The sequence below is a fragment of the Polyodon spathula genome, chromosome 20 (assembly GCF_017654505.1).
Source record: "Polyodon spathula isolate WHYD16114869_AA chromosome 20, ASM1765450v1, whole genome shotgun sequence".
Classification (NCBI taxonomy): domain Eukaryota; kingdom Metazoa; phylum Chordata; class Actinopteri; order Acipenseriformes; family Polyodontidae; genus Polyodon; species Polyodon spathula.
The window spans coordinates 15,229,637-15,255,007 of record NC_054553.1 but is presented as its reverse complement, the minus strand read 5'-3'; the positions used below and the strand labels follow the sequence as shown (position 1 = coordinate 15,255,007).

Genomic DNA, 25,371 nt, shown 5'->3' with positions numbered 1-25,371 from the left:
CAGTTTTCTCTCTAGAACTGTGGGTTAAGGGGATCTGCCAGTATCCTTTTGTCAGGTCCACAGTACAGATAGACTTCGCCTTTCCCAGTCTATCTAGAAGCTTGTCGACCTGAGGCATTGGGTACACATTGAACTTGGCAATAGCGTTTACCTTATGGAAATCAATGCAGAAGCAGTTGGTGCCATCCTTTTTGGCCACTATCACAATTGGACTGCACCACTGGTTCCTGGAAAGCTCAATCATCCCAAGTTCTAGCATCGCCCCCCCATACCTCTCTGTGAACAACACCTTATAAACTTTCTGGGATCCGGTAAGGTCTCTCTCATACTGTGACACCTGAGGGAGAGATAATGTCATATTCAACAAGGTTAGTTCTATCGGGCAAGTCAGAAAAAACATCGCTGAACTCCTCAATAAACTTATGCAGTTCTCATTGCTGATCTGGAACCAATTGCTACCCCATCAAAATGAATGTAGTGCTAGGAGTCTGTAGACAGGGACCCAAATCATCCTCTACATCGCCTGGGGCTATAAATAAGAGCCCCTTTGCCTGCCACAGCTTTATTAAATTTACATGATAAATTTCACATTCATTACTGCGATCAGGCTATCTCATTTCATAATTCACCTTTCCCACAACCCGAATCACTTCATATGACCCCTGCCATTTAGAACATAATTTTGATTCTGAGGAGGGAAGCAGCAGCATTACCTTGTCTCCCAGTTGAAAGGTTAGATTTAATGCATTTTTATTGTAATGCTGTTGCTGGGGCTGACCGATTTGAGGTTATCCTGGGAAACGACTGACCAAATCCAGGCGATCTCTTAGTAGGAACACATGCTTCACTACATTTTTGGACAAGTCTTTGTGCTCCTCCCACCCCTCTCTCAGCAGATTGATCATGTTGCGAGGCTGTCGGCCATACAAGAGCTCAAAGAGGGAGAACCCTGTCAACTCTGCGGCACCTCTCTCATTGCAAATGGTGGGTAGGGAACAAGCGATGCCCAATGTTTTTGCTCTTGATTTACAAAATGTTTCGGCATCTGCTTTAAGGTCTGATTAAAACGTTCCACCAAACGTCTGTGGATGATAAATAGATGTCTTGATAGGACCTATTTTTTATATTTTATACATCTGCTTTAACGTATTTGACAAAATGTTGGTTCCATAGTCAGTCAAAATATCCTTGCATCAGCACTAGTGAACCTCAATGGAACTGCTTCCGGGTATCGCGTTGCATAATCTACCACCACTACACCCGAATCAGAAGGTAGCAAATGGCCAACTATGACCATTGCAATGCGTTCAAAGGGGGCGGAAATAATTGATAGTCAAACGAAAGGGGCTGGGCATGCACTGAACCCGGCGCTACTCGCTGGCAGTCTGGGCATGTGGCTACATATTTCAACACATCAGTATCCTACCTAATAGAATCAAGCCAATATTCATTCCTTTCTCTTGTCAGCTCTGAGGTGCCCTGCAAAAGGGATATCATGCGCCAGCCTGCTGTGCTTTATCTTTCTATTAAAATGATTTATGTAGTGTAGTTATATTGACCTCGGGCCAACAAGACTGGGGAACCAATAATTGTGTTACAGGCTGTCCTGTGCCCGTGGCTAGATTTACCCTAAACAGTAATTGCCCCTGGACACTGAAGTGCGGAAATACTAGCGCCCCAGCGTCGTCAACATCCTTAACTTCAATAGACTGGACCTGTCCCCAAGTGTGCACTAGTGATGGGTCACTCTCGGTCACACTGTGTTCAGACCCCCTTCGACTGGCGTTTGTTACCCTTGTTGTAGTCTCCCACCAAAACCCAGCCTCGTCTCATTAATGATCACTCCCATTTTCTTATCCATCTTTTACTACAACGAAACATGAAGGAAAACATTTTAGTTTGAAAGGGTAAAACATCACCAATTATTCCACTTTCTTTTCTGCCATGATCATGTGTGTGGTCGAGACTGCCATATTTGCATCAATTCTTTATAGTTTGGCTAGTCTCGACACAGAATAACTGGGTGTGGCAGCCTTTCCCCCACCCCTACTACTAGGTGACGTTTTGTCGGTCCTACCGATAAATATACTTTTATGGTGGGGTATGTCACCATGTCTCCATGGATACAGGAGATAGCCACCTAACCTTGTGGCTTCCATGATACACCACCTAGGACAGCTTTCCTAATTAAGGTCTGCTCATACCCTGTGTCCACTAATGCATGGGTATTCACATTACCTAAAACCACAATAACAACAAAAGGCCCCACCTGACCATTTTTCCCTCGCTTACCGATTTCTGGTGCCCAATTGCATGCCACCACGTCACACTCCATTGCAGCGGGGCATGACCTGACCAGGTGCCCTGGTTGGTTGCACCTGAAACAAGTAGCAGGACAGAGGGAACATGGGTTCTGCCCATTGCTGGTATGGCAATGGGGCAGGGGCACCACCTCTACCCCAGCTGGGGGCCAACCTTGGTCTCCATGAATGGGAGGCAAGGTGGCCCGTCGGGGTCGGCAGTCTGGGAGGTGTCGAACCTGCTGTTGGTGTGGGTGGTGGTGGTGGTGGGAGAGAGAGAGGAGGTGAGGCTCAGCTGCTACGGTGGATGGGAGCCGTGAGTAGGCCATCCTCAGCAAATTTCACAGCGTCCTCCAGGATGCGAATTCGACCAGGTATGCTTCATGGTTAATGTCTGTCATCATCTTCATTGCCTATGCCTTCGGGGCCGGATGTTGTTGGGGTGTGTGGTGTTATTGCCAGAACTACCCTCTTGATAAGCACTGTGTTCCTCTCCTCTCTTCATCTGTCCTCTCTTCATGCCTCCCATTGGCTATGCAGCGCCTCTAGTAACTCCAACAATGTCGTACAATCCATTATCCCATTTCTAATACCACTTGTGGCAAAGTGGGTTGCAGTGCGCAGCTGTAAAGGTGATGCAGTACTCCAAACAACAACAAACAACCCAGTTCTGATGAAGTGATGAGTTTTTTTCAAGGGTTGTGTAGCAGGGGGAGATCTGTGCTGACTCTGCTGGCGTGTTCACGGTGCTGCAGGAAGAGGGCAGCAGTCGTCCAACAACCGCCTGTGGAAGGTGGCAGTGACACGGGGAGGTGGGAAAGTGGGTGTGTGGACTTCCCCCCTCTCTGAATGGCTGAGAGGCGGATCTTGGGGAGATTGTTAGCTCTAAAAGTTAACGCTCTGTTGTTTCCTCAGGTCTGCCCACTTAGACGCGCCGAGAGTGCGGAAGCTCTGGTCCAGGACCGAGAATCAGCCGGGAGAAAAAGAAAGTTTCATAGCGAGATAGTGAGAGCGGGGAACCCTTGGGCAGACCCCGGAGTATTGTAACGAAGCAGGCTAGTTAGCCGGCAGTGTAGGATGTTGATCCGGGTCGCACGGGTAGCGGCGACTGGGATATAGCTGTCAAGTGCAGCACCTTTTCTTTGTAGTTTTGTTACTGTTTTATTTTCCCTGTTTCTTTGTGCCTTCTGTTTTGAATTATTGTTTTGAAGCACCTGCAAGTGCGTCGGTATTGTGTACCATCACTTGGTATTCCCATGGTTCTGTTTACCCTCGTTGGTAAGCAGACCACGGACCAACAGCGCCACCTGTGGGCTAAAAGAAAAAGAGTACCCCAAAGTAAAACTGGGCACCTGTGCGGTGTTGCCAAATCCACCTGTCTCTCTCCTGTGTCAGTGAATTACCCACCACCCTTCCACAGGTTGAAACTGACCAACAGAAAGTATAAATGAAATACAGGCAGCACACAACAATGTGTACTGCTCTGTATAATTAATGCACGGGGCAGTCTCAAATAAAGTATACAATCAAAAGACACACAAACAATACAAAAACACGACACCAGTCCTCAATGAGCGCAGTAGTGCTCCTGGTGAATATACAGTTTATCGTGCTCTGGTGCAGTGATTTTCCAGGTACGTGTTAGCCGTCTAATAACAAGAAGTAACAATTAGACAAACAAACAAAGACTCACGATATAATAATATGGATACTTCCAGGTTCAACGCTTTAACCGAAACAAAGGAACAGATTACGTCGCTTCATCCCTTATTTGTACCGTCACACATGACCCCTTGGTAAACGATTAAAGCCACTCCTCCAATCTGCAGCTGCCACATCATTTTCCTTCCTGGTCAATGAGTTAGTGCACCAAAGCTCCGCCCTCTTTCTAGTATGACCAACTTCCTTTTTACCCTAGGAATGAAGTGTCAGGCCAAACAGTCCAGGGTACTCTGTTCCCGTTACTTAGCGTCCTCACAGGTCGGGAGGGAGATTCACCACCAAAGATCTTTCTATTTCCATAACAATAGATAATAGATTAACAAACAGATAGACAGACAGAGAACATCAATTTTTAGCATTGTATCACTTAGCAATAAGGTCAGTGATGAGTTAAAAAGTTTAGTTGATTTGAACTCTCAGCGACTGTTGTTTTCAAGCAGAGCAACACTATAAACTTCCCAGCGATGCAACAGTGATGATCGCCTGTCGCCTTGCTCTTAAGACTTAACAGGTTTTTGTTAACCTGGGCCCCTGTCCCCAGACAAGAGATGTAAAATAACAGACATTACCACAGAGAAAACAATATGGTTGTATGTCCAGCCCATCACCTACATGATTAGGGCAAGCTTTATTGCTAAAAAGTTTTAAAATAACACAATCCAAGCAGTTTACAGTTTATTACGGACTATCCAGATATTTCTATCATGTTATGACATTTTTTTCTTATGAATAAACCATGGTTAACATGGTCAGCACTAAATTACCACAATTATTTCTATATCACGAGTGACCAAGAAACGATCTTGGTCAGAAATGGTGCCCTGTTTACCCAGTGTCAGTGGAGCGGTGTCGGATTGAGCTGCTTTGAGCTGCATTTATCGATGTTTAAAAATATGAAAAGGTTATTTTAATCGTGTCCAGGCTTCTTGACAAAAAGCATAACCCGTGGTAATCATGACATACCGTAATCTACATGAAAAATTCACTTTTCTGAACGCAGTATCAGAGATGGCGAATGTGCAAAAAACAGATGCACGTTTCACACAGCACAGAGTAGACAGGTGCAATTATAAAACAGAGACGTGTGTTTCACACTGTAGAGTAGACAGGTGCAATTATAAAACAGAGATGTGTGTTTCACACTGTAGAGTAGACAGGTGCAATTATAAAACAGAGATGCGTGTTTCACACAGTACAGAGTAGACGAGTGCATTAATAAAACTTGGATTTACTGGTATCGGCCGTTCATTTTAAGTTTTCAACCATTCATTTAAATTGTACTCATTTATTGCTGTAACTTTTTTGCAAATATATATATATATATATATATATATATATATATATATATATATATATATATATATATATATATATATATTTTTTGACGCAAGTCAAAAAGGAAGTTAGAAAGGCCAATAGAGAAATAGAAATGAACATTGCTAAGGGAGCTAAAACCAATTCCAAAATGTTTTTTCCAATATTACAACAGCAAGAGAACATTCAAAGAGGAGATTAAATGTTTAAGAGATACAAATGGCAAAATCGTAGATGAAGAAAAAAATAGCAAATATATTAAATGATTACTTTTCACAAAGGAAGATACTGACAACATGCCCCACATGTCATCCAGTTCCTATCCAGTTTTAAATAACTTTAGCATAACTGAGGCAGAAGTGTTAAAGGGACTAGGAGCGCTTAAAATAAACAAATCCCCTGGGCCAGGTGAAATCCTCCCAGTAGTACATGGTTTTAGTAAAGGGAGATCGTGTCTAACTAACTTGCTTGATTTTTTTGAGGATGCAACATCGATAACGGATAATTGCAAAGCATATGACATGGTTTATTTAGATTTCCAGAAAGCTTTTGACAAAGTCCTACACAAAAGATTAATTCTCAAACTGAACGCAGTTGGGATTCAAGGAAACACATGTACATGGATTAGGGAGTGGTTAACATGTAGAAAACAGAAAGTACTGATTAGAGGAAAAACCTCAGAATGGAGTGTGGTAACCAGTGGTGTACCATAGGGATCACTATTAGGTCCTCTGCTATTCCTAATCTACATTAATGATTTAGATTCTGGTATAGTAAGCAAACTTGTTAAAGGCAACAGACGACACAAAAATAGGAGGAGTGGCAAACACTGTTGCAGCAGCAAAGGTCATTCACAATGATCTAGACAAGATTCAGAACTGGGCAGACACATGGCAAATGACATTTAATACAGAAAAGTGTAAGGTACTGCACGCAGGAAATAAAAATGTACATTATAAATATCATATGGGAGATACTGAAATTGGAGAAGGAATCTATGAAAAAGACCTAGGAGTTTTTGTTAACTCAGAAATGTCTTCATCTAGACATGGTGGGGAAGCTATAAAAAGGGCTAACAAGATGCTCGGATACATTGTGTTGAATTTAAATCAAGGGAAGTAATGTTAAAACTGATGCACTAGTAAGACCTCATCTTGAATATTGTGTGCAGTTCTGGTCACCTCGCTATAAAAAAGATAAAAGAAGAGCGACCAGAATTATTCCGGGCTTAAAAGGCATGTCATATGCAGACAGGCTAAAAGAATTGAATCTGTTCAGTCTTGAGCAAAGAAGACTATGTGGCGACCTAATTCAAGCATTCAAAATTCTAAAAGGTATTGACAGTGTCGACCCAAGGGACTTTTTCAGCCTGAAAAAAGAAACAAGGACCAGGGGTCACAAATGCAGATTAGACAAAGGGGCATTCAGAACAGAAAATAGGATGCACTTTTTTACACAGAGAATTGTGAGGGTCTGGAATCAACTCCCCAGTAATGTCGTTGAAGCTGACACCCTGGGATCCTTCAGGAAGCTGCTTGATGAGATTTTGGGATCAATAAGCTAACGAGCAAAACCAAACAAGCAAGATGGGCCGAATGGCCTCCTTTCGTTTGTAAACTTTCTTATTTTCTAATTTTCTTAACACATAACCCAGAGTGAGTGAAAACATGTAGCTTTTATGCAGCTGTACCGAGACTCAATTGCTAATCAATCATTCAATTGGAGTCGCGGTACAACTGCACATGAATTAATAAAGTGCAATTCCACATGCTCATATAGTATTACTTTTTACTTGCACATGAAGTGCTGTGTAATCCTTGTGCCTAAATACAAATATACATTTTAAACACTTGTGTTACACAGACCCGTTTATATCCCATGTACCAATGACTATACACCAACATTAACATATAACATACAACACAAAATACACACAGCGGCGGGCACTTTGCCACAGTACTCAAAGTGGTTTAACTTGTAGATAATTTCCCTCAGGTATGTAAAGACTTTCAAACTGCAACTCACATAGTGATCCAACAAAGTAACCATGAAGACCAAGGAGCTTTCGAAACAAGTCAGGGATAAAGCGGTAGAGAGGCACAGAGCAGGAAATGGGTGCTAGAAAGTTTCAAACATACTGATTATCCCTTTCAGCACAGTGAAGTCCATCATTAAGAAGTGGAAGATACATCATAGCACCCAGACACTACCCAGATCAGGTCGCTCTCCCAAACTGAGCAGCCTGGCAAGCAGGAAACTGGTTTGGGATGTCACTCTGAAGCCAACAATGACCTTGCAAGATCTGCAAAGTTCTGTGTCTGAGATAGGAGTCAGTGTTCACACATCAACAATAAGCCAGTCCCTACACAAAGCTGGCCTCTATGGATGAGTGGCAAGAAAGAAACCATGACTCAAAAAGACTCATTTTAAAGCATGTATGGTGTTTGTGAAAAAGCATGTACATGATACTGCAGACATGTAGAAAAAGGTTTTGTGGTCAGACGAGACAAAAATTGAACTTTTCGGTCTAAATTCCAAGTGTTACGTCTGGCGCAAGCCCAACACTGCACATCACCAAGTCAACACCATCCTAACTGTCAAGCATGATGGTGGCAGCATCATGTTATTCTCTTCAGCAGAGACTGGGAAGAGCGGGTCTCCTGACCTCCCCCTCTACTTTGTAGCTGGCAGCCGGACTAGCAGTGGCCCCAATCGGCGCAAGCCCCAGGCGAAGCAGAGCCGGCAGCGACCCCAGGCGAAGCAGAGCCCTCTGCGACCCCAAGCGAAGCAGAGCCCTTTAAAAGCGGCGTGCGCCATTTACTAAACAAAAATAAATAAAATAGTTGAACAAAAACAAAACACAAAACAAGAAATAAAAGATTTAAACAAAAATAATCACAAAAACAATACACAGGTCCAGCTGGGCAGTAGCCTTCACGGATCCTTTATATTGTTTTTAACTTTCTCTCGCTCCTCGCTCGCTCTCATTCCTCCTCTCAACACCCCACCCAGAGGGGAGAGAGCTGGACCTGCATCAACCCTAGGAGAAGCAGAGGACAGACAGGCAACCCCTGGCTATGCGGGACCTTCGGCCCACCCAGGCGAAGCGGGATCCTCAGCAACCCCAGGGCGAAGCGGGATCCTCGGCAACCCCAGGCGAAGCGGGACCCTCTGCAACCCCAGTTGAAGTGGGACCCTCTGCAACCCTAGGGGATATAAGAGAGATACAGGCAGCCCCAGGTGATGCAGAGCACCAGGCAGCCCCAGGCGATGCAGATGTGGCATCCGCGGGAAGTGAGAGGCAGGTATCCTTGGGCGGTGTGAGGCAGGCATCCTTGGGCAGTGCGAGGCAGGTATCCTTGGGCGGTGCGAGGCAGGGCAGCAGCGGTCCCTCGGAAGGCGACAGTGGACCCTAGGGAGGCACCGGCGGCAACGGACCCTCGGCAGGCGACTGCAGGAGGAGAGCCAGGTCTAGTGGTGATGCTGGGGTTAGCCCTCTATGCAGCTGCTGTGACCCGGTGGTTTCCCTCCATGCTTCCCTCAGCAACCTATGTAGCGGCTGCTGAGGCCCGGCAACCTCTTGTCTTGGTTCGTCCTTTTGTGAAGGGAGAGGCAGCTCCTGCTCCTCTCCCTTGGTGGTGGTGCTGGAGACAGAGGCAGCTCCTGCTGCTCTGCACCTGGCAAAGGCAGCAGGGGCTCCTCCCCTTCTGGCCACAGTGGGGGAACCAGCAGGCATGCTCCTTCTGTTGGTGGAGGTGGAAGTGGCAAGTAGTCCTCCCACAGTGGTGGAGGTGGAACCAGCAGGTATTCTCCCTCTGCTGGCAGAGGTGGGAGTGGCACGCAGTCCTCCCACAGTGGTGGAGGTGGAATCAGCAGGTATTCTCCCTCTGCTGGTGGGTACCTGGGTTGTGGTCGTTCGGTCTTCCCCCTCTTGGGCTGTGGATGCACCGATTCCACCCTCTTGGGCTGTGGACGTTTGGGCTCCTTCCACTCAGACACAGGACGTTCTGGCTCCTCCCACTCAGGCGCAGGATGTTGGGGCTCCTCCCTCTTGGGTGGCTGATGCACCGACTTCTCCCACTCCAGGTCCGTGTCTTCCTCCTGCCATATGGGGAAGGTGCCAGGGGATTTGTGCCAGGGCTCCCCACAATTAAAGCACCACTCCTTCCCCCACAGGCTGGTGAGGCAGACTTGCTGCGGCTGTTGTTGCTTCTCCTTCCCCTTTCTTCTTCTTCCTCCCATCTTCTTTCTTCGCTCCACAAAGTTATAACAAAAACTAAATGAAAAAACTGCAGTACCCTTATCTGAAGTACTTAAGAACATAAGAACATAAGAAAGTTTACAAACGAGAGGAGGCCATTCGGCCCATCTTGCTCGTTTGGTTGTTAGTAGCTTATTGATCCCAAAATCTCATCAAGCAGCTTCTTGAAGGATCCCAGGGTGTCAGCTTCAACAACATTACTGGGGAGTTGATTCCAGACCCTCACAATTCTCTGTGTAAAAAAGTGTCTCCTGTTTTCTGTTCTGAATGCCCCTTTTTCTAAACTCCTGAGTCCAGGAGGTGCTGGGGATCGCACGCTGGACACTACGTGTGGCAGGAAATGGCACTGCGCTGACTTCAGGCCAGAAGCCGGAAGAAAAACAACCAGGCAGGTAACTGCAGTTCAAAAAAAAGTGGCGTGCGCCGTTTATTAAACAAAAATAAATGAAATATTTGAACAAAAACAAAACACAAAACAAGAAATAAAAGATTTAAACAAAAATAATCACAAAAACAATACACAGGTCCAGCTGGGCAGTAGCCTTCACGGATCCTTTTATATTGTTTTTAACTTTCTCTCGCTCCTCGCTCGCTCTCGTTCCTCCTCTCAGCACCCCACCCAAAGGGGAGAGAGCTGCAGGCTTTTATGCAGGTGACCATCTCCCAATTTAGCAACAAATTAATCAATTAATTCAGGAGATGGCCATATTCTGCACAAGGTGTCTAATCATTCCTGGCAGAGGACTCCCCTTGCCTCTGCCAGATCACATTTCAAAAATAAAAAAAAACAATAAACAAAACACACGGCGGTTCGTGGTCATACATACAGATACTTTAAATAATAAATAAACACACACAAAATAACACAGGGGCAGAGGGGGAGATCCCGTTCTAAAATAAACAAATACAAAATATAAACAAAACTAAAGTGTGGAGGACGACACCATGCTCGTCCTCCACATATAAACAGCCTACCGCCCTGCTACACGGTACAATATCGGTAACAACTTCAGTGTGAACATGACATTGTGATACTGTTTCACAATGACACTGATATAAAAATGCAAGTGTGAACAGGGTTTTAGTCTCTCTTGGCAGAGTTGAAAGCTTGTGTTCTCTAAGACTACTGAAAAATCCTACTACAGTATTTAAGGAAACTTCTTCAATATGTCTTCTTACTTACAGTATGATCCCTTCACAAAAGCAGATCATCTTCAATATGTGTGCTGATGAATGTTTGCTGCATGATTTCCATTTCCTCACGAAACAGAAGTCTTTATATGGCAGAGTGGGGGAAAAACATCTCTATTGACCTTTCACTGTGGAGGGCAGAGTCAGCTAGGTCTTTAAAACGAATATGTTCAACATTGCTTGGAAGACTATCTGTATTGTTTTATTTCACTTATCTATATGAAACATGAGAGGCAGTTGCAGTTGACCGTGTATGAGATGCAAATGACATACAGGTAGGATTAAGGCATAATACAAAATTAAAAAAAAAAAAATTATATAAACATAAATTAGATATTTTATTTAACATCATGTATAAAACAAAGTCTACCGGAAGCCAAAATAGTACTGTAGCGCAATATTTCATGTTAGATTTCGAAATTCCATATTTTGTAGCTTTTGTCAGTTTGTAATTCAATATGTTAACATAACATTATTCAGCAGGTTTCATTCAACTTTAAGAAGCAAAACAATTTCATCGGGTGATGCTAAACTTTTGGCCCTAGCTGTACATATAATACTACAAAAGAACCGTTTGCAACTATTGACAATCTTACATTGTAGGGAACCTTGTATATGTTTATTACTGGACGATATATACTTTGAAATACGTATTTACAGTTTTATTTTAGGCATATTTCCTGTTCTGGTTTTATTTTGTATTTTTGTTTTATTTTATTTGAATATTGTTTTCGTTGTTTTTTGCTGAAATTGTTCACAGCTTTTATCTGTTGTTAGGAATATTTCCTCCTGTTTATGTTTGCATATATATATATATATATATATATATATATATATATATATATATATATATATAATATATATCTCATAGTCAGGATTTGGTCAATGACCGACAAAAGTAAAAATTTCGCAATTTAAGCAGTGACAAATTATCAAAGAACAAAATGAAAGGTTATTTTGGTGTTGGAGCAAATTATTTTGCTCAAATTGTGAAATGAAAAATATCAAACAAGCAAAGAACAAAGCACAGCTTTTTCAGTCTTTGAGTAAAGTGATGTAATCAAATTGCGAAATGTGCTTTGAGCAAATGCATAGTTCCCAAACAGATTTTGAAGATGCTGCTCAGTCTGCAATTAGCAATAATTGTGGGTGTTAAAGATGGGCATCAAGTGAAATACAAACTTTTTAATACAATTTATTTTTATTGAATTAACATAAAAGCAGTAAATGCCATTCAGTCATTATTTATATATTTATTATTTATGCAGTTAACCCATTGAGACCGCGGGCTCACTTGCACTGGGGTCGTGTTGAGCAGTTTAGGAGGATCGTGACTTCAAACATTAAACAGCAAGCAAGTTTAAAATAACACTCATAATATTCTTGTCTTGTTATTTAAAAAAATAGGTTTTTTGATTAAAAAAATAACACATTTAAAAATTGATAGTTTTATTCATATTATAAGACTACTGTATACACAGTATTTATATTGCAAAATCAAATGTCAATCCATGTTTGTCTAATGGAAAATGTCTTAGTTATTTGCAGGAGTTACTGACTGCGTACCTTCCAAACCACACTCTGAGTTGACAGGATGCGGGGCTGCTAGTTATTCCTAGGGTGAACAAAAGCAACACAGGAGTTAAGGCTTTTTCTTGTAGAGCTCCTAAATTACAGAATTCTCTGCCTTCATTTGTCAGGGAAGCTGGGATCATTACAGTTTTTAAGTTAAATGGCTGTCTTATCTTAGTGGGTTTTAATGTAACTTTAAAATTGCTTCTTTTGTATTATTTGTATACTGTTTAAATGTGTTATTTAAGTGGTCTGATTGTGGCAGTTGTATGTGTGACATGCTATACAAATATACTGTGGTTTACTCTTTTTTCTGCTATGCATTGTACAGTGCTTTGCGATACTTTTGTATAAAAAGCGCTATATAAATGCAATAAATAAACAAAAATAAATAAAGAAGTACAGGCGTGGAAAAGGGCAGAGCAGTTTAGAAGCAGTTTGAAAGCATGCTGACAGCTGAAGAAGATAAACTAAACTAACAAAAAAAAAAAAATTACATGGTCTTCAAGCCAATAATCTGTGACACCTGCATGATGTGGGAAATCCGAGAAAACCCAGCAGAGCTAAACCAAGTGTATGTAAAGTGCCGCGTGATCCAGGCTTTGCATAAACTAGTAAATGTGCTAGAAATGGAGCTGGAAGAAATGAGACAGCAACAGGATCTTGAGGAGCTGGCACACCCACAAGTCATGGAAGTCTGCACCACCCCTAACAGACTGAAAGCCACCAAGGAGATAGAAGGTGGTGGTCAGAACAGCTGGGTTCAGGTAGGCAGAAGCAGGGAAAAAAAGAAACTTCGTCAAACACAACCACCAGAAATCATAACATCCAACAAATATGATCCACTTCAAAATTTTGATGAACAAAACTAACATCAAGAGAACAAAAGGAACAACATCCAGGACCCTATTAACAGTGGTGGCCAGACAGCAAAAAGAGGGGAGGTCATGATTGTTGGGAACTCCATATTGAGAAAAACAGCAAGTTCAGTTCACAGTTTAGACCCCCTTACTACAAAAGTGTCCTCCCTTCCAGGAGCCTCTGTCAAGCACATCACTAAGAACGTAGACAGGCTCCTAGAACGAACAGGAGACGACCCGGTAGTAGTCATCCACATCAGTACAAACATTGGAAGAGACAGACCAAAATCCCTGCAAAACAAATTCAGAGAGCTAGGAAGGAAATTAAAAGACAAGACCAAAACTGTGGTATTTTCTGGTATACTACCAGCACCTTGCAAAGGACCATATGGACAGCTGGAAATAATTAATCAAAACGCATGGCTGAAGACGTGGTGCACACGGGAAGGCTTCAACTATCTTGATCATTGGACCACATTCTACAATGAGGACTATCTGTATAGACGGGACGGACTGCACTTAAATAACAAGGGAACCAGTCTACTTGGAGAAAAGATCCTTGAGCAGGTTCAGAAGCATTTAAACTAGAAAGGAAGGGGGGAGAAATCAACAAAAAAACAGAAGGGAGACCGCATCAAAACAAGAACAACAACTCAGGTAAGACAACCATTAAATGTATTTATCTAAATGCTAGAGTATCAGAAACAAAATTATAGAACTTGAAGCTACTGCACTAACAAGTAACTATGATGTGATAGGTGTTACTGAAACTTGGTTGTCTGAGAGTGATGGGGACGAATATAATATTTGTGGGTATACACTGTATAGGAAAGACAGGCAGGACAGAAGAGGAGGAGGGGTAGCGCTATACATAAGAAACAGTCTTGAAGCCCAGGTGTTAAACCTGGACAAAGAAAATAAAACCGAATCAATATGGGTCAGAATAATGGACAAAAATTCAAAGGGCATAATAATAGGAGCATGCTATAGACCGCCAGATTCAGACGGTGAGCAAAATAATCTGTTATACAATGACATTAGAAATGCGTGTAGCAAAGGAGAAGCCATACTAATGGGGGATTTCAACTTCCCCCAAATAAAATGGGAAAACCCGGTGGGTAGCGCGAAGGATGAAATAGAAATGGTGGAAATGACAAATGACTGCTTCCTAACACAATTTGTCAAGGCACCGACTAGAGGGGAGGCATGCCTTGATTTAGTCTTTTCAAATAACGAAGACAGAATAACTAAAACAGAGGTCAGAGAACCACTGGCAAACTCAGACCACAACATGGTCTCATTTGAAGTGTTTTTTAAAACCCCAAAAGTAATGACTAAAGCTAAGGTTTACAATTTTAGAAAAGCAAACTATGAAGGTATGAAACAGAGACTAACAGAAGTAGATTGGAGTAAAATAGAGAAAACACCCACAGAAGAAGGATGGTTGTTCTTCAAAAATGTAGTACTAGAGGCGCAAAACAATTACATCCCTAAAGTAGACAAATCTAAATGTAAAACTAAATTGCCAAAATGGTTTAATAGATCAATTAAAAAAAATATTCAGCGAAAAAAGGCACTTTACAGAGCATTAAAAAGGGACCAAAAAGAAAGTACACAGAAAGAGTACACAGAACTGCAAACACAAGTCAAAAAGGAAGTTAGAAAGGCCAAGAGAGAAATAGAAATGAACATTGCTAAGGGAGCTAAAACCAATTCCAAAATGTTTTTCCAATATTACAACAGCAAGAGAACATTCAAAGAGGAGGTTAAATGTCTAAGAGATACAAATGGCAAAATCGTAGATGAAGAAAAAAAAAAAGCAAATATATTAAATTATTACTTTTCACAAGTTTTTACAAAGGAAGATACTGACAACATGCCCCACATGTCATCCAGTTCCTATCCAGTTTTAAATAACTTTAGCATAACTGAGGCAGAAGTGTTAAAGGGACTAGGAGCTCTTAAAATAAACAAATCCCCTGGGCCGGATGAGATCCTCCCAATAGTACTCAAAGAAATGAAAGAAGTAATTTACAAACCGCTAACCAAGATCATGCAGCAGTCTCTTGACACAGGGGTGGTACCGACAGACTGGAAAATTGCAAACGTAATACCGATCCACAAAAAGGGAAACAAAACTGAACCAGGTAACTACAGACCAGTAAGCCTGACTTCTATTATATGCAAACTTATGGAAACTATAATAAGATCCAAAATGGAAAATTACCTATATGGTAACAGGGTCCTGGGAGACAGTCAACATGGTTTTAGGAAAGGGAGATCGTGTCTAACTAACTTGCTTGATTTTTTTGAGGATGCAACATCGATAATGGATAATTGCAAAGCATATGACATGGTTTATTTAGATTTCCAGAAAGCTTTTGACAAAGTCCCACACAAAAGATTAATTCTCAAACTGAACGCAGTAGGGATTCAAGGAAACACATGTACATGGATTAGGGAGTGGTTAACATGTAGAAAACAGAAAGTACTGATTAGAGGAAAAACCTCAGAATGGAGTGGTAACCAGGTGTACCACAGGGATCAGTATTAGGTCCTCTGCTATTCCTAATCTACATTAATGATTTAGATTCTGGTATAGTAAGCAAACTTGTTAAATTTGCAGACGACACAAAAATAGGAGGAGTGGCAAACACTGTTGCAGCAGCAAAGGTCATTCAAAATGATCTAGACAAGATTCAGAACTGGGCAGACACATGGCAAATGACATTTAATAGAGAAAAGTGTAAGGTACTGCATGCAGGAAATAAAAATGTGCATTATAAATATCATATGGGAGATACTGAAATTGGAGAAGGAATCTATGAAAAAGACCTAGGAGTTTTTGTTGACTCAGAAATGTCTTCATCTAGACAATTTGGGGAAGCTATAAAAAAAGGCCAACAAGATGCTCGGATACATTGTGAAAAGTGTTGAATTTAAATCAAGGGAAGTAATGTTAAAACTATACAATGCATTAGTAAGACCTCATCTTGAATATTGTGTTCAGTTCTGGTCACCTCGCTATAAAAAATATATTGCTGCTCTAGAAAGAGTGCAAAGAAGAGTGACCAGAATTATTCCGGGTTTAAAAGGTATGTCATATGCAGACAGGCTAAAAGAATTGAATCTGTTCAGTCTTGAACAAAGAAGACTACACGGTGACCTAATTCAAGCATTCAGAATTCTAAAAGGTATTGACAATATCGACCCAAGGGACGTTTTCAACCTGAAAAAAGAAACAAGGACCAGGGGCCACAAATGGAGATTAGACAAAGGGGCATTCAGAACAGAAAATAGGAGGCACTTTTTTACACAGAGTATCGTGAGGGTCTGGAATCAACTCCCCAGTAATGTTGTTGAAGCTGACACCCTGGGATCCTTCAAGAAGCTGTTTGATGAGATTTTGGGATCAATAAGCTACTAAAAACCAAAAGAGCAAGATGGGCCGAATGGCCTCCTCTCATCTGTAAACTTTCTTATGTTCTAATATGGAAAGGAGAAATCTTGTTTTGACATTGTTTATACACTTCACAAACCCGTCCTGCTCCTCTGAAGAGAACACATAAACTTTACCTGCCTACATTATTATTATTATTATTATTATTATTATTATTATTATATATTATTATTATTATTATTATCCAAAAAAACAACCCAGCATAAAAACCCTATTTTCCTATTTCTGGATTCTCTTCATAGTTTTATATTTATTTACAATCCAGCATTGTTGTTAAATTGTTTGAACCAACTGCTGAATCACAATGGAGTCATTTTATTACTCACCTTACTGCATTTACAGTTATTAGTTTCCTTTACAGTTTCTTTTCCTTATAAACTAATGTTTTGCATTGCTGTTTAAAATAATAATAATAATAATAATAATAATAATAATAATAATAATAATAATAATAATAATATAATAATAATAATAATAATAATAATAATAATAATAACTTGAAACTGCCTAAATAAAACAAAACATTTACCGAGTAACAGTTATAACCTCCATAATTGTAAGTAATAGTATTTAAAAATAAATGGGGAGTAATTCTCCCAAACGTGCACGAGCATCGCCATTTCGCGTGTAAATTGACCTGCATGGAAACCCCATGATTGATGCATTTGAGTATAAACCTGCACAGAACATATATAATGCACTTTAAACATGTGCCTTGCTGCTGGTAGATAGGAGGCTGTATGGTCCTGTGGTTAAGGAAAAGGGCCACGAGGTCCCCGGTTCCAATCGTGGCTCACTCTTTAACTCACTGTGGAACCTTGAGCACATCGCTTAACCTCCTTGTGGTCTGTCTTTTGGGTGATACGTTGTTGTATGTGACTTTGCTGCTGATGCATAGTTCACACCTAGTCTGTGAGTCACTTTGGATAAAGGCATCTGCTAAATAAACAAATAATAAAAAATTATTATAAACAGAAGGCTAAGTTGTGTTTTTATTAAATGCACGACTGCCAGTATCTACTGTAACTGACACACAATGACTGTTTGCATACAATCTTTTATGGGAACTTAACAAAATCAATATAAAAGCTTATTCTAAGTACAATAAAACCAGTGCCAGTATGTATTCTTGGCAAACACTGTTTGAATATAATGTGCAAATAGTAGACTTGGCAGTTTATATAATTAGTTTGAAATACATTACAGTACATGTTTAATATCCTGTTGTCGGTGCTCTGCATGATCCTCTATGTTGTCTCTTCACTTCAACATCAATGCTAATAGTTACGAAGAATATCAATGTTGCACAGGTCCACTGTGCACAAATTCAGTGTGGAGTGCAGCGCTTATATGCTTCCCCACCTTACTTGCCTGTCAGATTTAAGCATTAGTTTACTTACTGTATTAATTTTAATTACACAGCTGAATCCACAAAAACATCCTGAAACCAGTTGTTTAGATCAGTTGTTTCAGGTTGGTTGTTTAGTTAAGTGCACGCATGCACACACACACACACACGCACACATTTTACTATTTTAAAAACTGCTTTTAATGTACTTATGTTTGCAACCTCAAAGTCCATATGGAAAACATAACCTCTTACTATATGTGCAGATCATCACTATAAAAAAACAACAACAAAAACTTTTGCAGCTGAAGAAAAATGTTGTAACACGTGACAAAGCGAATAAAGGTGCAAAGAGATTAAACATCTTATTTACCTTTAGGGAACATACATAAACTAGAAAGCCAACAAGATCTGGTTCCTGATGAGGCAGAGTGCACAGAAGAGTAAACTATGGATGGAATGTAATACATACAGTATGTACCCAGGAATCTCAGTTTGGTGCACAAAATCAAATACAGGTGGTGAGACTGAGTGTCACGCTTTCAAACAGAATCAGTGTGGAGCCCTTCAATATGGATTATTACAGCAGAATCAACAAGAAGCCTGTTGCATGACAATGACCAGTCTGGAGTGTTCTGCTTTTGCTTCACAGCAAACAATGTTAGAATAAAAGTCTCATATGCAGCCTGGCATCTTCTAGGTGTACTTTTTGTTTTCTGATTTCAAGTCTCTATTTTGCTTTGTTATCAACACATTTTTAGAATTCTGCATGTAATAAGAACATATTTTTCCATGACACAAATTGGACTCCTCATTGGTTTGGTGTCTTTCTTGGGGGCAGGAGTTTCAAAACAATGGTCCAGCAGTGAAGCGTATGCTCGCTTATTAGCTCAGGCTTCTGACTGATGAGTCATGGAAAAGAAAACAAATTAAATCTTATGAAAAGTGGAGTAATATCAACACAAATATAAGGGATTTTTCACTATAATTCTAAACTCAAAGTTGTATTGAGCAGCTGTCACACTGACTAGTACTCCAGCATTGACTCACTGCCACTGAAACTATCCAGTTGTTCTTTAGACTACACTCTTATTTCTGAGCTCTAAAAGCATTACCAAAAAAGAAATCAAAATGACGGTATTATGTTAAGCTTTAGACCTTAAGAAAATCTCAGTCTGCAATATCATTATGAGAACCACTAGTCCTAAATAAGATGTGTCAGAGCACTAAGTGAAGTGGCTGCATTGACTACATTGGCAAGTGTCCATCAAGACAGTTTCCTGGGTGTTCCAGGAATGGCAATAGTAACAAAATTAATTTAAAAAAAAACACCATCGGTAAGCACAACTCCAGTTGTGAGCTGGTCATGATGGATCACGCCCTGAGTCTTGTGCAATGCATTGTACCAACAGCAAATCAAAGAAACTTCCAACACTGGGCAAAATGCACCTGTTTCCACTCAAAATAAGTCCCAGGAATGATGCAGTACAGTAAACTGCCATGATCAAGCTCTTCTAAGTGTTTATCATTGAACATAGAAGATTATTTCAGAGACTGTAGATCCCACCAAAGTTTTCGTACACTGTGTTGCATGTGTCCCGTGAGCTGTTCACTGTGTTGTTATGCAAATAAATCCAGTTCGCCTGTTGGGCTTATTAACTTGAACCTCTGTCTCGATCTCCTGCCTGTCACTCAGCAGCGAATACACACACCCACATGGCAGATGGCTACCCTGTCACAAGCATTAATACTGAATATCTTTCTAAACAAGAGATTTAGGGGAGCTCCCTAATAAAAGCTGAATCTCAAAACAATAATTGTGTGAACATAGCAATTGTTCCAGCTGTGTATAATGGTATTTAAAACAGAATTCATTTATCCAACTTTTTACATATCTGCCCTTACTCTGGTCACACCGCAGTCGGATAATGACACATTACTGTACTATCTACTATGAAGCCATTCTATAATGTTTGTAGGGGTCAGCGTAGGAGTCTCTGATACTGACAAAATCTAAATGCATTTAGTTAACTTCGAAGTAATGCCACTGCATTATTAAACATCATGGTGTGCCTGTTCTCCTAAATGTCTTTACAGCCACTGGATTTTCTATTCAGCAACAACCATTTCAGCTGGTCTGCTGAAATACACTACATCATTTTTAAAAAAAGCACACACTGAACCCCACTCACAATGAACTTGTAATTTGAATATTATTTAGCTGTTTCATCGACAAGGAGTCACAACAAGGATGGCATCAGAAACTGCCAGAGCCAAATGAAGGATGAAGACATGGACATCTACAGCAGCAGATCCAACTGCTTTCCTTTAACTCTGTGTTATTCCTGCTCCTCCAGGGTGCTTTATTAACCCCTTACAGTGGAATACAGAGGTGTGTGAAGAAGAAATGTTGTGCATTTTTAGGATGAAGGTATTAAGATCCTGATTCATTGTATACAGTTTAATAAATCAGCATTTCAGAAATCCAGGCAATGTAATTTCAGAGAAGAGGAAAATCATCCTATACCAGATAGCCTGCCCCTCATTAGCTGAGGCCAGTGATGAGAGAACGCCACTGTTCATGTCATGGCTGTTTGGCTGGCTATTTTTCTACATGTCTTTTGTGGACACTGTACTATACAGAAATAAAACGCCAGGTAAGTCACAAAGAACAATCATGTGCCAGGTTTTCTTTTCAGTTCTTTACTTGGAAAGGATATTATTAAAGTGCTTTAGTAACATCCCTAAACTGAGTTTAACATTTACAAATTACACCACAGCAAACATTATAATTTTTACATCATAATAACATACAAACTGACAATGAGATTAACATAAAAATTCATAAAAATCTATTGCTGATACCTCATATCCAATTTGATACAAAAGTATCCATGTGCTTGTGAAATAAAGACTGTTAAAATTCAGAGTAACTAGAACATATAGAAAACATACCTTATCTGCCTGTAAGAAACCACAAAACGACTATTGGCAGAGTAACTTCTGGACTGACTACAGAGAAATAGTTATTGGCCTTATGTTTATATAAAAGGAATTCAAATTTAAAAAAAAAAAAAAAATGTTTTGTGCAGTTACTGGCAGCAATGCAATCAGCTGCCTTTGTACAGGTAAAAATCGTTCTGTTAGTAACATCTGCCTTAAAATACAGGGCATATCAATATTGCCTCTAGATTCCAGGAGCACATCACGTTTTATATCTCCCATGTAGGGCTGTTTTTTTTTTTTTTTTAAGTCTTACGTAGATCTTTTTTTTTTTTTTTTTTTTTTTTTTTTTTTTAATTGGCACTAAGACGATTCCATAGGTGCACAAAGCATGTACGGCGTTGATATTTACCCCAATCATCTCCTTAATAAATGTTGCAACATGAGTCAAGCATATTTGTGCTATCATTTCCCTTTAAACTCGCACAGATGTGCCTTCGGACAGGCTTGTAATTCCTGACTACTCAAAGTATTTTCTACCATTAACAGCATTCTTAACTTCCAAGTCATGTACCCATTGCGTCATGGTGAAATACGTTACCGACTCCAGACACAATGTAATCACAACATTGACAGAAAACAAGTAGCATTGCTTTTACTTTTAATTAATTGTGATTCTGTTAATGTCCCAATTTAAACAACATCATAGTTAGTTTTATAAAGTGGACACCTGAGCTAAAAGTTCTTTGTTTAGTGGAAAAAAGTGCTCCAAAGACCTATTAGAACAGCTTTCAATACTACATTATTTCATTCAACAGAAAATCGCAGCTCGCAGAACGAGCCAGAGGTAGAATGATAAAATGCAAGTATAACTAAAATAAACGTACTTTACAAAATAGCTTTTTTTTAACAAATAGGTAGCTCCTTAACAAAACGCACTGTCAACAACAACAACAACAACAACAACAATAATAATAATAATAATAATAATAATAATAATAATAATAATAATAATCGCACAAGACCCAAATAGACATGATACATGTGTTATAATAATTGCACATCTATAATTTCTACCTGTGCATAAACAGTATCCGAATCAAAGATTATAATCCAAGAGTTATTGCCAAGTACTACATACCTGTTCGGGAAGGTGTTTTTAAATTCACGGGTCTTTGTCCTGCAGTACTTCGCCTCAGTTTAATAATTCGGTAGAATCGCCAGACGCCTGCTTCACCCACCCTAATAATTGCTGGAATGGGGATCCTCCCGCTGTCCGTTCCCGACTTTTTCTTTTCTTACACTGAAGCAGGCTGTGTCACTGACACGCACTAAGGGAAGACGCTGTTTACTTGAGCAGGAGCTATTCGCGGAGTGAAGGGCGGTGTGACTGCGAGCATGTATCTTCACAAGAGGGCTGACAGTAAGGAGTCTGGGGGGTAAAGATGCACTGGAGCGCTGCTCCGGGAAACAGGAAGGGCTTCAAATATCACCTCACGGTTCACTAGACAGTATGGTATAGATCTGACTAATCAAGAGCGTGACTAACGTTAATGGAGCAGGTCAGTACCGCAAGACCTCACTACTTTAGACATGCTGACGAAGTTACATATGTATTTATTTTTGTCATTATAATTTGGCTACAGTACTGTACTTGTTACCTCACGTGTCTTCTGAAGATAGATAAAATATAATTGTGAAATATGGGACAGACTAAAACGAATGACAAGGCGGAATACCCACTGACTACAGGTGAGTGAAATGCCCATTGACTACAATGAGGAAAACAAAAGGATGGTCTTCAAATCCCAGACAGGAATCCTAAAATCCAGAATACTCTTTCTTTAAAATAAACTAGTACACAAAATAAAAGTGGAATGACATGGAATGACGTCTGCTTTCTATGGAATGACAGGCCTGGAATGCAGAAAACACACTAAAATCAATCCTATTTGTGCTATGGCAGTCTATATCTCCAAATCTCGGATAGGAATCCTAAAATTCCGAATATACTTTTTTTTTTTTTTTTTTTAAATAAACTAAAATAAAACAAAATAAACAGGGAGTGACAGGCCTGGAATACCACATTATTTTTGTCTTAAAAAATGTTAAAGAATAGGTTAATTTCATGTCAGATTATCCAAAATGTTTCAGATTTGTTAGCTTTTAAAAACACTGCGGGTGTTTTTCACTTAATCAGCTGAACAGTAAAGGGCTGGTACCCCCTAGATGTAAACAGTTATATCTCAGAAACTATTCAGAGTTGAATGCTCATATTTCAATTTTCCATAAAATCACTTTTACTAACTTTGTGTCAATTTTCACAAAACAGAAATATTTTGATTTACAAGCAGGTCTCACAAATTAAATACTTCTGAAGTTTTATGGTGTTTGTTGAAAGGCAAGGTCCATGATACCACTTCCTGCACTGACAGCAAAGAACCATGCAGTCATCAGTTGAAAAGTTGCCAGAACACGAGTTATCGGCACAGGTAGACCATCTGCTGTTGTCATGGCTAGTAAGTGTAGATAAGAAGTGCATTAGTGGTTTTTCTGTTAGAGGCATGCACACATCTTTTGCCACAAGGGTTTTGTGCAGTTTTGAATAGGAACGTTGAGCTATCCTATCCTGCGTTCTGCACTTGCAGTGTTTGTGATCTGAAATTATCACTGTAACCCATTTACGTACAGATGTACTCTCAATGTATCCATACGTTTTACCTGTGCATTTAAAATAGTGTACAACCCACAGTCATCAGAATTGTTTTGCTGCATAGCATCAGAACACAGGATCACATTCCACTCATCTTTATTGAAAGTTGCATCGGCAATCTGGTAGCAGGCAGCAACAATACGCAAAAACACTTCACCATCTGCTTGGGATCTTGATTTGTTTTTCATAGAATCAAGAATGACTAGTTCATGTGTAGAAAAGATTACCTTACCAAAAGACCAGTGAAATCCAGTCCCCCACACATCGGCGTGGAATGGAATTAACAAAATGTCTTTGTTGAGAGCTGCAGTACTTTCCAGAAAAGGATAGAAAATGGCAGGTGTATCAGCTTTCACACACTGATATATGTATGTTAGGCATGCTAAAATGTTGCTGTTTTGCTTTGTATTGCAAACAAGAGCAGAAATTGCATCTTCAATCACTGAAGAATTGAGACAATTTCCAGGCTGTAATGCTTGCATGTCATTACTTTGCATAAATTCTCTGATATTTAATTTCGATTTCAGGCATGTCCCATGGAAAGCTATTCACTTTGTTGCTTGGCTTTGGTGTGGACTGTTTAACAACTGGATTTTCATCTTCATCACTGAAGTCAAAGTCTCCAGTTTCTTCTCCAAAGAAGCTTGTATGTGATGCATATTCAGCTATTTCAGTGAAATTTAGTGTTTCACATTGTACTTGCTTAATTTCCTGTGTGGGAGTTAAGCAAGCAGAATGTAATGCATTTCCAATGCTGTGCTTTGACTCAGTTCTATTCTGCTTGGGTTTAGGATTATGCATTGTGTCTTCACATTGTTTTCTCTTCATTGCAACCTTTGAAGAGTCTGGCGCTGGTTCCACATCATAATCATAGTCATCTTTCCTGGGCTTTTTTTTCCCTTTTGCGCAACACTGAGTGTGAATATGTGCGCTTATTTTCAGCTTCTCTGTAACCCATTGCCATCTGAGCAGCAAAAATGTGGTAGCATTTACTAGTACTTGGACAAGAGCAAGTTGAAGACTCAGGTAGAAGCTATACTGCATGAAAATGTGTTCCACCTATGCGTTTTACTACAAAAGTGCTACTTTGTGCACCGAGTGAAACATTTCCAGAATCTACACAGTATCTGGCCATAGACTTTCGGTACTGATGTCTCTCGTGTTGCAGTGCTACCGTTAATCTGTCAATGATTGTTTCCAGAGGATAAAACATTGGAATTGACATGTGAATAGGACTCTCGGCCAGGTGTTGAAAATTTCAAGAGTCCATAGTTTCCAAGCCCACAGTGTACACATCTGAAATCATGGATGCAATACATCTGTGTGTAGAACATTGTCAGTACCATGCTGTCGACAGGCATGGTTTTCCAATCAGTTTGCTGCTTTCACTGATATTGTTTGTCACAGTCTTGTTGTTCTGGAAGGCAGCAAACATCTCTGTAACAAATTTTGCAGCTTGCTGCGCAAAAGGATCCTTGATTTGTTGGACAAAATACTATTGAAATGGAATGCTCCATTCCAGACAAAAATGGTTCTACTGCTCTTGAAAAGAATCCAATGAAGAGCTATTGATGAGATGGGACGTGCAGCAGGGGGCTTCCAATTTCCTGTCAATTAGTACCTATTTTCTATTTAAGCCCTGATCACTTGCACCTTCGCTGTCTAGTGTTTCGTTTTTGTAGCAAAC

At 40.2% G+C, this 25,371-nt stretch overlaps 1 protein-coding gene across 1 annotated transcript in view; it reads right to left on the bottom strand.

Moving 5' to 3' along the window:
* Nucleotides 1-22,510, bottom strand: part of htr2cl1 (5-hydroxytryptamine (serotonin) receptor 2C, G protein-coupled-like 1) — a 260,209-nt gene extending 237,699 nt beyond the window's left edge. Inside the window, exon 1 of the mRNA XM_041220521.1 lies at nt 22,113-22,510. The gene's annotated coding sequence lies outside the window, so the exon portion shown is untranslated. The remainder of the gene's footprint in view (nt 1-22,112) is intronic.
* Nucleotides 22,511-25,371: the final 2,861 nt, after the last annotated feature.